We start from the raw sequence: 13,526 nt of genomic DNA, 5'->3' as shown, positions 1-13,526 counted from the left end.
CCACCAGCATTTGTGTGACCTGCCACCTCCTGAATGAGGATTAGGGAGGTAAAGGGCCAGCTCCCTCACTGGTGTAAAATGGCATCATGCCAACCATGACATACCAGCTAAAGATCCACAGGCCGTGGGGGTTTTTTTGCATCTTAATAGGCAGAGACAAAATTATTTTGTCTCTGCAATTCTTTCAGACTAATTCCTGCCCTTAAACCTCTTTGCATCCAGCTACCTCTCAGGAAAAGTGGGTGATTTCTCTGGTGGTACCAAACTATGGTGCCAATCAAAATGGACATTATTAATACCATTCCAAACAATTAATTTCATAATATTGGAAATTCACATTCTGCTTCTCACACACCCACTTGAGTTGAATTTTGAAAAGAAGTCAATTTTTGGAACAATCTGCAAATAGCACCATTAGTAACATTTAGTAAATTGATGGCACACCCTTCCTTGGATGGCTACATTCACTCCTAACTCCATTTCAAAACCAGGTGTAGCAGAAATAAGCAGCCCAAGAATGGACATGGAAAGGTTTTAGATCCAGGGAAAGATTTCCATATGATACTGGTGAAAAGACTTGATTTAGTGAGAAGATCAGGAAGAGAGAGCAGCAGAGAGCACGGCTCATGTGTTCTTTTTTACCTTTATGACAAAGAAACAAAGGAACATCAGGTAAAGATGAATGAAAAAAACCTCAAAATCAACTAAAAAAAATATTTCTTTCCTATGCAGCACACAACCTTGTAATGAAGCTGATTGCCTCATATAAAATATTATGATTTAAGTACTTGTAAAGATCCAAAAAGGATTAGTCATTAGCATGGATAATCAAAACAATAAATTACAACAAAAAGTTAAAAATATTTTTGGGTACTTGCCAAGTATTAACTGTGTGAGATAAAAGTATCCCATGTGCAAAATGCAATCCCACAGTTGTGGGGTATCACATAGGGTTTCTTCTGCAGTGTCTTGACTGGCTGCTGATAGAGGAAGGACATAGGACTAGAAGATCACATCTCAGATTTGCTGACACAATTTGTACTTAGTGATTCAGAGGGCAGCAGGTGAAGTAGTGATGGTGGTGCCAGTGACAGCATCACTGGAACTGGTATCAGGAGCATTCTGAGCAAAGATGGCAATGGATGAGCTTTTATTACAACACAAGTTTTATACCCCTTATAATAAAAACTCAGTTCCAGGAGAGGAAAGGCACAGGATTTGCTACCAAGAAACAGTTTAAGTATTATTCCAGGAGGTAACATCACTTTCCCTGAAGCAGAGGAAGAAATAAAACACAGATCTCGTGCATCTATCGTTCACAAAACCTCTCCCACCACAAATCTCTCCCTTCCAAGAAATATGCCGCTATTTTCCATCTTCTTCAAACAGCATTGTTTTGAATGAAAAAATAAAGCCAGAAAAAAATCCATTCTTTTTGCCTACCTTCTAATTATTCACTTCTCACCACACAAGCTTTTTTGGTAACCAAGGGACAAGGTGCACTGGTTCCAGGAGTGGATGCAATGGTGCAGCTGTATTAGCACAAGACAGAAAATATCAGTTTTCCAAGTGAGGGTACCTGGGCTCACTGCTTCTTAATGAGGCATCCTCCTCAAGAAACTGGAATCTTTCTTTCCCTATCTCTACAAAAACTCAAAGATGTCTTAATGAACGTTTCCAGGGTGAATGCATCCACATCAGAAAACTTGTCTTTGCTACCAACTTGACAGAACATTCTCCAAAAGCTGCAAAAATCAAGGAAAGGGGATTCATCCACTTGTTTTCACTACACAACAGTGAACTGGACTATATTAGGCCAGTCAGGAATCACATTCCTTCAGCTTCTCAAATTCTCTCTCCTTTGCTTAGAACCTGTAACATGGCCACACAGTCACCCTGGCACAGAGTTGTTTTTTTCTTACTCAACCAGCTTGTTCCATTTTTCCACTCCTTGGTCAAGAGTAATCTTCAACATAGCTTAATAGCAAGAAACATTCCACAAAAGCTGCATAGAATTATTTTGTTCTTAACATACTGGGAAATGAACTGTGTGGGTTTTGGATTCTAGGATCCAGACCATCTGTTAAACCTATCAGAGGTTTGAATTCTAATTTGCTGTGATTTAAAAATAGTCCCAGCATTACCCTGTCATTTTCTGTAAATTATATATTATTTAGTTTGCCATTTTTAAATATTATAGCGTCTTCTTCTCTCATGGTTTAATTTAGATTCCTTATCATCTGCACTACTACCACTCTTCCCTCCCAGTAACTGATTCTCTCCTCTGTTCTGTCAGGGAACCCACCAGACTACTCAGAGGCTTGGAAGCTACCTCAAAATTTAACACTGATGTTGTTAACTGAACACAACTTCATTACTGCTGCAAGATGTCACCACTGTGTAAAAAGCAAAAACTAAAAAACAAGTTTATTTATTCATCACTTTACCTACAGTCACCCTACTAATAATATATCTTGCAGTAACTTGTGTTACCACTTACATGACCAGTAATTAAGGTATCCCTGCCACTGTATTAAACTGACAAACTTCAGATAAATTTTCCTGGAGAGCTCCAACTTGCATTTTTCAGAATTAAGAACCATCTCATTACTGTGTTTCATCTTTTGTAATGGACTCAGCACATAACATAGTGGGCTCTGCCTGGTGTTGCCTTCTCAGTCCATCCCACAATATTAAATATGACCAGTATCCTCAGAATACAAGCAAAAGGGCTTCAGCCCACTCCTGATGGGTATGCAAGAAGCCTGAAATAATATTGGCCTTTTCTGCTGAAATTGCTATCAGCTAGAGCAACAAAAACCAGAGGTTTAGTTGTATTATAGATCACCTGGGTGCTTCTGTTAAGTCCTGCAGAAATTGCTTTTATTTGTATTTATCCATGACAGAAATGAAAGTGGCTGTTCTCAAGATCTGATTGAAGCAGGTGACAACACCAGCTCATCCAGCAAACCAGACCAGAAACTGGGACTGATTTAGGTTTGAAAAAAACTGACATGTAATTCTCTCCCAGCTCAGCTTAGTAAGCAATAATACAGAGGAGCTTTGCTAAGACCTGAACCCTTTACACTTATTTGTTGCCTAAGCCAGTGAAAGAAAGACTCAAAGTCCATATTTGCTACACTTTCTGAAGACAGTGGAATATGCAGGTATTTTATTTCCTGGCACTCTCCTGCCCCCTAACTTGAGACACTTGCTAGGAAGGAGCTCTGGGCCCAATGGGGAGCACGTGTGTGCACCATTCATTATTTGTAAAACACACACGTCTAAAGCAGTGATTTTCAAACATGGCCAGCCTAGAATAAATTTATTTCTCATTCCTCATTTGGTTTAGATACCAAAACTGCAGCTGTCATGAATTCGTGTGGCTGCAGATGCGGCCACATTAAAAATTAATTGTGTACAGTGGGTTGTATACAAGGAGCTCCTGACCCTATGAATTCACAGACTAAGCAGGGCAGTGGACAGAAAACAGGTGGAAAAAAAAATAAATTAAAAAATCAAATAAGTAAAAAAAAAAAAGAGAGAGAGAAGAAAGAATAAAGACATCATAACCCAACAATTCTTGGGAGTTTTATATGACAGCAAAGGTGATTTTTTTTTTTTCTATTAGTCATCAATCCCAAACTAGGCTACCTTGCAATCATCAGCTCTGCACATGCAGAGCAACTCTACCTGTAATCCTCAAGGCAGTTCTTCTCCCAACAAAGTTTTCCTAATACAGAAATAATAATAAACAAAAAAATCAAAGTAAAGGGGTGTTATAAGGTGGAAAACCAACACTAAACCCCTCCCACACACTGAAATGCACCACTGTCCCAAGTGTTCAGTACCCCTAATCAGAGTTTATAATGGCTTATAGTAGAAAAAACTTTTAATGTCTTTAGAATTATAGATCTTAGTTGTTTAAAACTGTGAAAATAAAACATCACAGTTTTTTCCTCTTTTGTGCAGCCTTAAAAAGGGCATGCTTATTATTATGTGAAATGTCTTGGGGATTACAACCAAGAACTATCATCTACTGACCCTAGCAGTGGGAATGCCAAGAATTCCTGCCACTGAGCCTCTTAGTCTCAGAGCCTCTGGACTGCAGAGAAAGATTGGTGCATCTCCCAGAAGTTCAGATTATCATATTTTTCCACATCATTTTAAATGTCTGCTTAGAGATTTGAGGAATCTAGCTCATTCTTCCCCCACTTTTTCTTTCCATGTCATAAAAACACAACGTGATCTGACAGGAGCAGTTGTCCACATTTAATGAAGATGCATTTGGAGTCAGGGCTGAGGTTTCTAGGAAATGGACCACAACAAGGAGCTCAATGGGGCTGGCTCCTGCTCTGCTTCAGTGAAGCCCATGTGACAAAATACATCTCAACTGACAAACAAATTACTAGGGAGAAATCACCAATAAAACAATCATTTCAGCCTGCCAATTCTTCCAGGGAATTAAAGACCAAGAAGGTAAACAGGAAAAAAAAAAAAAAAAAAAAAAAAAAAAAGTGGAAAAACCCAAACAAGAACAGTGCAGATAATGAGACCAGAGAAAACAAGCCATGTGGTAGCAAAACAGAGAGTTGCAGCAGCCTTCCTAGAGAAGCAAATGGGACTTTACCATTTTCTCAGAGGGGTTTTAGTTCCCTTCATGGCTCAACTAGGGCTACACCAGCTTCTCCTAATACTTGATGTGCTGAGCTTTAGCTGCACACTGAAGGCTGGGTCCAGGAAAGCCACAGTGACTTTGGCAGGTCTGCTCCAGTGGCCACTTGCAACTGGAGCAAACTCCAGCAGCTACCCCCATCCCCATCCCATCCCCATCCCCATCCCCATCCCATCCCCATCCCCATCCTCATCCCATCCCACTATGTGCTTAATGTCAGAGACAGACACCAGAGGGCTGTGGCAACACATGGCTGTGGCCTCCGGCAGACTCTTTAAACCATAAGTGTACATTAAGACTTTGTTTTGGCCAGACTCTCGTTTGGATGGTTTATTTTTACTACTTTTTAATTATTCTAACTGAAGGGGTAATATTTCCCTTCATTTCTCCTATTCAGCCACTTCACCTCCTCCCTCCCACTACTCCCTTTTGAGCCTTTGCCTGCAAACCCCACAGTTAGTCATATTTCTGTGTGATGCTGAAGGTTGGTTGGGCCTTCCCCCTCCCTTCAATGCTGTTGGAAAACAGAGAACAGATGAATTTCATTAACTCCCTTGGCTTGTAGGCTGACACACCCTACTCTTCGTCAACACGGGGATTAGCCAAGTCCTTCTAATAAACAGAAGAGTGAAAAAAAGATCTGTCCCCTGTTTGTTTAAGGGATTTTGTGTTTACAAAGGAGAGGGGAGCATATGTGAGTGAATCTGCAGGTTAGTGCTGATTGAAGGAGGGTGACAGCGGCCCAGAATAAGGACAGAAAAGCTCTCCTTGCTACCACTTGAACTTTGAGTCCCTACTACATTAAAGCTGGCAGCCTTGTCCCTGCACACTTGCCTTCACGATCCTTTATAGACCATCATCTTTGCAACTTTTGCAAACCTTTAGCTAGAGGTTTCTTTGGGTTTTTTGATGGAAACTGGAGCTAGAACCAAGACCTGCACAGTAGTCGACTCACTGGACTGCTTGCATTGCTTTTTGTGCACACACACAACAGAACAGCACAAAACAATTCTCCCCAGCCTGGCAGAGGAAGGAGAGCAAAATGCCTCTGTGCTCTCAGATCCTGTAGAAAGGAGAAATCTCTTCCAGAATAACTTGGGAAGCATTCAGCACCTGCTTTGCTAACGCAGAACAGGCTTCCAAATCCCCTGCAGATTTTTTGCTCAACATTTGATATCCATTTTTCACATCCAATTATTAATCTGCATGTACTGAAAATTCTTTGGTTTCTGCAGATCTGCCTGATTACTTAAGCGCTGAAATAAGAAGGCAGAAAATGAGAGAAAATGGAGATCTGATTCCCAGATGGGTGCTAAAACTAGGAGGGAGGTGGGGGTACAAAAAGTCATCATAATTCAGGCTTTATTTCTTGTACTGCAGCCTTACTAAACAAACATTTGGATCAGAAGAGGCAGGGTAGTTTGGGATTTACTGGCGATTTCCATGAATGACCCTGGTTTATTCCAAGTTCTCAAAATTAAAGCCATTTCTTTGGTTTCTCTTTTTCAGGACCTATTGCCTCCCTTTATATTTCTTAGAGGAAGAACCATACAATAATAAATCCATCACTACTGATATAACTGAATGCCTTTTATTTTTAGTGCCATCAGAATATGCGCTGCTATAGGCATTTACAAAAATAGTGACTGTTAAAAAGTCTACAAAATAATCTCAGAGATCATTTTGGTAAAAGACTCTGTTATGGATAATGTCAGATTCTTCTGGCCAGGACAATAAAACTCTAATACAAATTTTAGTGTAAATCTGTCCTTTCATTAACGGCTTTTGAATTTTCACAAAACTCCGAAATAAACAAATCCATTGCTCTTTTAAAAATGTTTTCATTTTCTGATAAGGAATCAGATCCTGAAAAGGTCAGGAGCAGTACCAGCAGATTAGTGGGTGCTTCCACTGATTGCAACTGGGTTATGCAAAACACATCTCATTTCCTTTGAGCTCTCAAGCCAAGGTCTGAATACAGAGAGCGAGCAAATATAGAAGCACAGCTGCTTTGAGCTTCCTCCTATCCTCACTCAGAACACAAGTGGTGCTCCTGCACCAAACTGCCCAGAGATCAAAACCAGCTGATCCCCAGTTGCTCAGAATGCTACTGTTTAAATTGCACTTGAGTTTCTACATTCTCCCCCCATCCTCACTCCCCGCCCCCCCCCCAGTATATTTTACGGGGGCCCTTGTAAATTCCATAAAATGCTGGAGCAGCTCTAGTTACTAAATGCTGCTGCTAATGCTTCCCTTCACAGTCGCTTCTGATGCTCTCCACTGCCTCGCGTGGTCACTGGGGTTGGCTGCCGCTAACTCAGCTCAAAAAGAATCCTTTATCCTGTACTTCCCGGGTTTTAATGGATCAGAGATGGGCACCTGTAACCCCCTCAGCCCTGTGTCCCAGAGTGCTCAGCACTCAGTAAAATCAAATTAATTAAGACAACATCAATTGCAAAGCAAGGCAAATTAAAGAATTCTTTCAGACTGGGTTCAAACACACCCAACAACTCCAAGCAGCAATGTGGGACGGGCAGGGGGAATCCACTATTAGTTAATTCAGCTGCTTTATCATGCCAGAGAAATAAATTAAAAAAATGGGGTGAAAACCTCACTAGCTAAATGGCACATAAGGTAACACACTGACTCACCTTGAGTAGTCTCAGTCACATGTGATCAGCTTGATTCATGGGAAGGGTAACAATTAATTAATGGAAAGGATGTCAATGAATTCATGGAAAGGATGACAATTCTTAGTTTCAAGCTTTAGGAACCATGTTAACAACTACCTAGAAACTCTAAGGTGAGTGTCTAAGATCATCTACCAATCTCCTTACCCTGCCCAGCTGCCTGGGGATCCAGCTCACTGTTCTTCCATCACCCAGGTACCCCACATGCTGTGAGCTGAGCTCTTCTGCAGGAAGAGCTTAGGTGAGATTTCTTTTTGGTTCCCTGGTAAGTTCTGGTGTGATCATCAGCTGTGTTCAATGGAAAAGCACCTACCATATGCAGTGAGTTTAAGATCTGTTCAGTAATATTCAGTTCAAATAATACTGCTTGGAAACAACTTGGGCATCACTTGCAGAAAATAGTCTTATAGTTAGAATCCCCTCAGGCTCACAAGAGACAGTTATAAGGTTGTTTGACTAGATTTACAGGGTTTTCTGGTGACAGCAATGTGAAGCATGTGTCTTCTCAAGGCTACATTGCATTCCAGCAGTGACCATCAGGAAATGTTCACAGGAGCTGCTATTTTAACTGTGCACTGAATGTGTACCCTGCTACTCCACAGCACTAAGTGTACCTGGTTCACCTTACGTGGTAGAGACACCAAGCAAAGCTGTTAAATTGTCTTCCTTCAACTTACAAACCATTCCAAAGCAACATCTCTGCACACAAGCAGCTTTGGTCCAGCTAAAACAGCTCTGCTTATCCATGCTAAGTCTCCCATGCAGGAGAGCATTTCCTCTTATTTTCCCCTCATAAAAAGTTAAACTATTTAAAAAAAAAAAAAAAAAAAAAGAAGGAAACATTTTCTTGAGTGGTTGCAGGTCACTGTGGATCAGTGAGGTTTAACTTTAGCGTGTTGTGATGAAATATTAATACTGAGTCAGTGTGTTTATTTCTTCAAGCGTCTGGAGCCTCCGAGTGTTTATGCCTCAAGATTAGCAGGGAGTGTGCCCATGCATAGCAGCCCTCTACTTAGAAAGCCTGAGATTTCAGCATTTGAGGACTGTCCATGGCAAATCAGCTGCATCGGATTGTTTTTCAGTTCTGCTGTGAGCCAGAGAGTTGTTCCCCTGAGACTTCAATCCCACAACGAAGCAGCAGACTGTCAGGTTAATAGTGGTGTTAGAAAGGCCCAACAGTCCCTTCATTTCCACTGCAAAGTATGAGGACCTATCTGGAGCAAGAAAAATTAGTCCTTAAGCTTACCATCAGCAGACAAAATGGTAAGAGGGTCCCGATTTATTCTCTGTGACAACATCCTCTGGTCAGGTATAGCTTGCTTTATGTTTCAGCAGCTGTTACCTGTTAAAAAAGAGAGAGCAATTCAGATCTCTAGGTTTTGAAGGAAATATAACAACTCCTCATACGGTAAATGAACACCATTCAGTGAGTTATAAAAGACTTCTAGAGACTCTCATAAGAGGCAGCAACAGCAGCAAATATTCAGAGGTGGGGCAGGGAGAATTGTTTGCACAGAAGGCTGGGACACGAAGGGCTGAACGAGTGCCAGGAAATCTATAGCCTCCCTCAACCCCAGCCTCTACCAGTTCACTCCATAAACACAGAGGGCAGGAAGCCACTTGCCTTTCCCATTTGAAAGGTTAGAAGGGTCCTAAAGGAAGGGCAAGTGCAGGAGCAAAAGCAAACGTAGAGGAAAAAGGATACTGCAATGTCCTGCCCCAGTTTCACAGTCTGGCTGGGGGCAGATCCACTTCCCCTGTTCCTACAACAAGTGGAAACCGGATTTGTATTTTGGCTGAGACTCTCGTGTCATTTACACGGGGCCATCTCAGGCTTAGGCTTTTTAGATGGGTTTTTCTCCAAATGGATGAGTCACGAAACCAAGGTCCTGGCCCCACAGCAATGCTCAGTCTAAATTTCCTTGCTAGAGTTTTAGTCTGGCACTGATAATGAGTTGCCAAAGCAGCTTGAAAGGAAATGAAAGCTACTAAACCCCTTTGGCTTTGCTGTACAGGAGGAAATACAGTAAAGTGCATTACAGCTTACTGTGCTGAGCAGCTTTCCTGCAAATAGGAGGCTGAGATGTGTTGTGGAGTGAAATATAAAATGTTATGTGATACAAAATACAAAATGCGTGGTGAGAGAGGCATTACCAGACATAAGGATTCTTGTGGGACATAAGGAATCTCTGCATGTGCAGAGACTGATCAGAAAAAAATCTACTGTTTAGAAAGCTAAGGGGATGCTCCTTGGCAAAGCTGCCAAGGAGATGGCTCACACTGACAGCAATCAGATGGGACTGAGGGCACAGCATCGGCTGTCACGGCAGAGACACCCAGGTGAGGCTTCTGGGGAGGCTGAATTTTCCCAAGGACTCACTTTCACACAGGGAAGGATGAGGCAGGCTCAGAGCAGCAAAATCAGCCTTAGTGTGGCTGTGCCTGTGCTCACATTTGGTGCTCAAGCCTGGCATCCAGGCAATGTCAGCATGGCACTCACTGGCTGAGTCCATGCCTAGTGGATCCTTGCTGATGTTATATATCAGAACTTCCTAAAACATTCAGAGATAATTCAGTGCTTCACCAGCTGTAATCTCCTCTATATTCATACTGGTGTAGAGAATTTTTAATTCTAGTCCGATTATGTAAGAAAAAAAATTAATGGACTTGATTAAAAAAAGATCATCTCTACTACCTCAAATAATCAATAAATCAATAAATATTCCTTTTTAAAGAACGGTGCCAACTTCACTGACTTTGTACCCACCTCACTATATATTAAACAAATTTATACCTACAGTATACAGCTGTGTAAATTTGGGATCAAACAGAGATGCTGCTGTGATCCTATAGGACTGTAATCATTAAGACAGCAGCATGGCATTCAGAATGAGGGCTGGTTCTGCCTTTTTAATAACTCTTTTAGAAACCTGAAAATGAGGGGAAAGGCAAACAGTCATGCCCCTTTAAGAGCCCCTTCAAAAATAAAGATCTCTGTGTAGACAGAAACACAGCACAAAGAGATTATCTCTGCTTGACATAAACACTTGCAGTGTAAGTAGTAAGACCCACACACAAAGAGGAAAAAATAAATTAGGTAAGTCATAATAGTACTACAATAAAACTATAAAGCAGGAGACTGCTCCAGGCGTTTGACATGCATCTTGGCACTTGTAATGATGGAAAACAAAAGACTGTGCATCCTCAAGAGCTTATGTGTGAGCACGTGTGTGCCTGCATGTAAATGTGTCTGCTGGAGGGAGAGAAGGCTGTGATGGTCCAGGGGGAGGAGGATGCTGTTCACCAGTGATGCTTCTCCTGGGGGAGGAGGATGCTGTGCACTGAGGCCCATCAGGTAGCAGTAAATCTCCCCCATGGTGCAGCCTGCCTTGCTCCTCACGCTCCATTAGGCATCTTGTACTCCCCTTGGTTTAGGGAGGGCTGTGCTGCTAAATGAGGTAGAACAAGAGCTGCAGTGCCAGGGGATCTGGTGACTGTCTCCACCAAGCAACTCCACTAAGTGAGGATTTCTCCATTTCCCCCTTCCTTGCTTAGCAGGATTGTGCCAGGAAAGGAGTCAAACACGCAGCAAAACTTTCTGATTCTGCGTTTCAGCCCTGGGAAAGGTGTCATTTATCTCCACTAAACTGCAGTTTTGTAACTTCTGTATTTATTAAGTTTTCACTTTGCAGAGAAGCAGAACATCTGTAATTTCCTACCCAACTTTTGTCATTTTTGAAGGGACAGGAACAGCACTCTGTGGAAAAGCAGAAATGTGTGCAAGCACACCTGACACCCGTGGGCTGGAGTGTAACCCTCCAGCATCCCCAGCCCCTCCTGGAACCAGCTTTCATCCTCTCTCTCCCTCACTATCCTTCAGTTGCCTCTTGACCTTTCAGTATTTTAAAATTGATTCACTTTCATTTTTTATCATATCTAACTACCAGGCACAGTTCAGGCCCCTGCTGTATTATTTTCATGCTGTAAAAGATCAAGAGCAAGTTTTGCACAAGTGCACAGGCCATGCAGGAATATAGGAGGGCAACAATCCAAAACCAAATCACTTGCCAGGCATTCATAACATTTCGAAATATGTTTTCATGCCACCTTGGAGCAAAAAAAAACCCAAAAGGTTTTAATGGAAAAAAGAAATTAGATTGGATGTTAGAGTAAACCAGCAGTCTGTACATTTTTAATGTAATGAACGGGGAAGCAAGTTCCTTCTGGAAATTAAAGATGAAGCTTCAACCTTAGGTTTGTAGAGCACTCCATTATTGGTCTCTAATCTGTCTGTTGAGTTTTGACCAATGTTATGAAAATGTCACTTTAACTATCACACTGTTGTCTGTGTTAGGGAACAAATATCTGCACTGACAAAACCAAACAAAATAAGGAAAGAAAAAGTGAACTAAACCTGCAGGATGATCAGCTCAGTATTAACTATTAACATCTTAGAGGATTCATTGTGGTTTTGTCACAATCTAACAAATGTTTAGCTATTGATGGAGAGCAAATAGAAAGTTAGCAACTGAGAAAGCCAAAAATCAGAAACTGCATTTTAGCACCACTGCCTGCAAGATCTTGAATATCAGATGCAGTTCTGGTTGCCCCAGAGAAACAGCTGCAGTATTACAGAAAAGTACAGCAGAAAAATCAGGGGTTGAACAGAGATATACATGAAGGACTAAACAGACTTCCAAAAAAGAGGGATGACTGAGAGGGGATTACAATAGAGGTCTGCAAAAACAAATTAAGAACTACAAGACCATCAATCCTGTGAGGACAGTTATTAGGAAATGGCTGTTCACCAGTTCCAGTCAAGCAGGAAATACAGACCATCCTATGAAACAGAGAGAAGGCATCAAAATGCAAAAGAAAGAATCATTCTATACATACTTGAACTGGCACTTGTTGTTAAGGGATGTTCGGGAGTCCAAAAAACACAAACACTTAAAGAAAAAAAAAAAAAGAATTTAGAGAGTTTAATGAGGATAATTTTCTCCACACAGAGAGTAACAAATATTTGCTGGGAGCCTGGGCTACATCAGTACATGCAATCATAGTTTTATTACAGGAAAGAGAGCCCTTTTGTTGGATGTGAGATGCTTTTGCAGAAAAGCTTCATGTAACTGCAGGACCAAAGCAACCAAACATGTCACAAGTTCCCTGCCTGCCTCCCTAAACACAGCAACACAGCCAGGCACCCCTGGATGAGCAGGGGAATATCAGCCAACTGCTGACCATAGGCAGTTTTAGCCTTTAACCTCCTGTTCTTCCCACTTCGAGGATGCCATGACCTCCCCTTTCTCAGCATCAAGACTTTCTGGATCTGTATGTTTGTTGGACACACACGACATGGTATCTGGAAAGCTGAATTGCTCACCAACACCACCTTCATAGTAGACTTTTAGCATAAGTTTACATATACATATTATTAGAATTCACAATTTCAGGAAATAAAAATTGGTATTCTTTAAAATGCCTACCCCTTTAAAATATAAACCTAATTTATTGGTGCTAGAAGAAGGAAACTTATTTCAGTGTTACCCTAAGACCCTGTAAAGTTTGTTTTGTTTCATTTTTAAAAGTAAAAACTAATAATCCAATGACCCAGGATGGAGGAAAACCTTGCAAAAGTTTAGTTCTGGTTTCTTCCCACTCTCACAATGCCACTTGTTCATATAGAAGAAACATTCTCTACAAGTATCCAATTTATTGCATATCCTGATGGCTATAATCACCCATATGGAGGGCATTATGATAGCCCACCAGGACAAAAATAAGGGGAATGATTTAGAGGCAATCCTTAGCAGAACTTTTAGTATCCCACCCTCTTGCTTCCTGACCATCTTGGTAAGAAAGTATTTGCTTGATTGCTTTAAGAAGTTCTTGGCCACACCTCATTTAACTTATTTTCCAGATCAATCAGGTCAAGTCCCTGAAAAATCCCCTCAGGTTGCCTTTTCAAACATTGACTTGTTGCCTTTTAAGCAAACAAAATAGAAGTTTCCTTTTCAGCTGGCATGAGCTGGAGTCCAGATGCAGGGCTCCAACCCAAAAACAGCATTCAGCAAAGGACCCACATACCAAGCAGGATGACTGATTTTTGCCTGCACTTCCCCTCCCCTTTTTTTCTGTGCCTTGGGAAATATCTGGGATGC

The sequence above is a fragment of the Heliangelus exortis genome, chromosome 16, assembly GCF_036169615.1.
Source record: "Heliangelus exortis chromosome 16, bHelExo1.hap1, whole genome shotgun sequence".
NCBI classification, from domain to species: Eukaryota; Metazoa; Chordata; class Aves; order Apodiformes; family Trochilidae; genus Heliangelus; species Heliangelus exortis.
Note: the sequence above shows the minus strand (reverse complement) of the source record.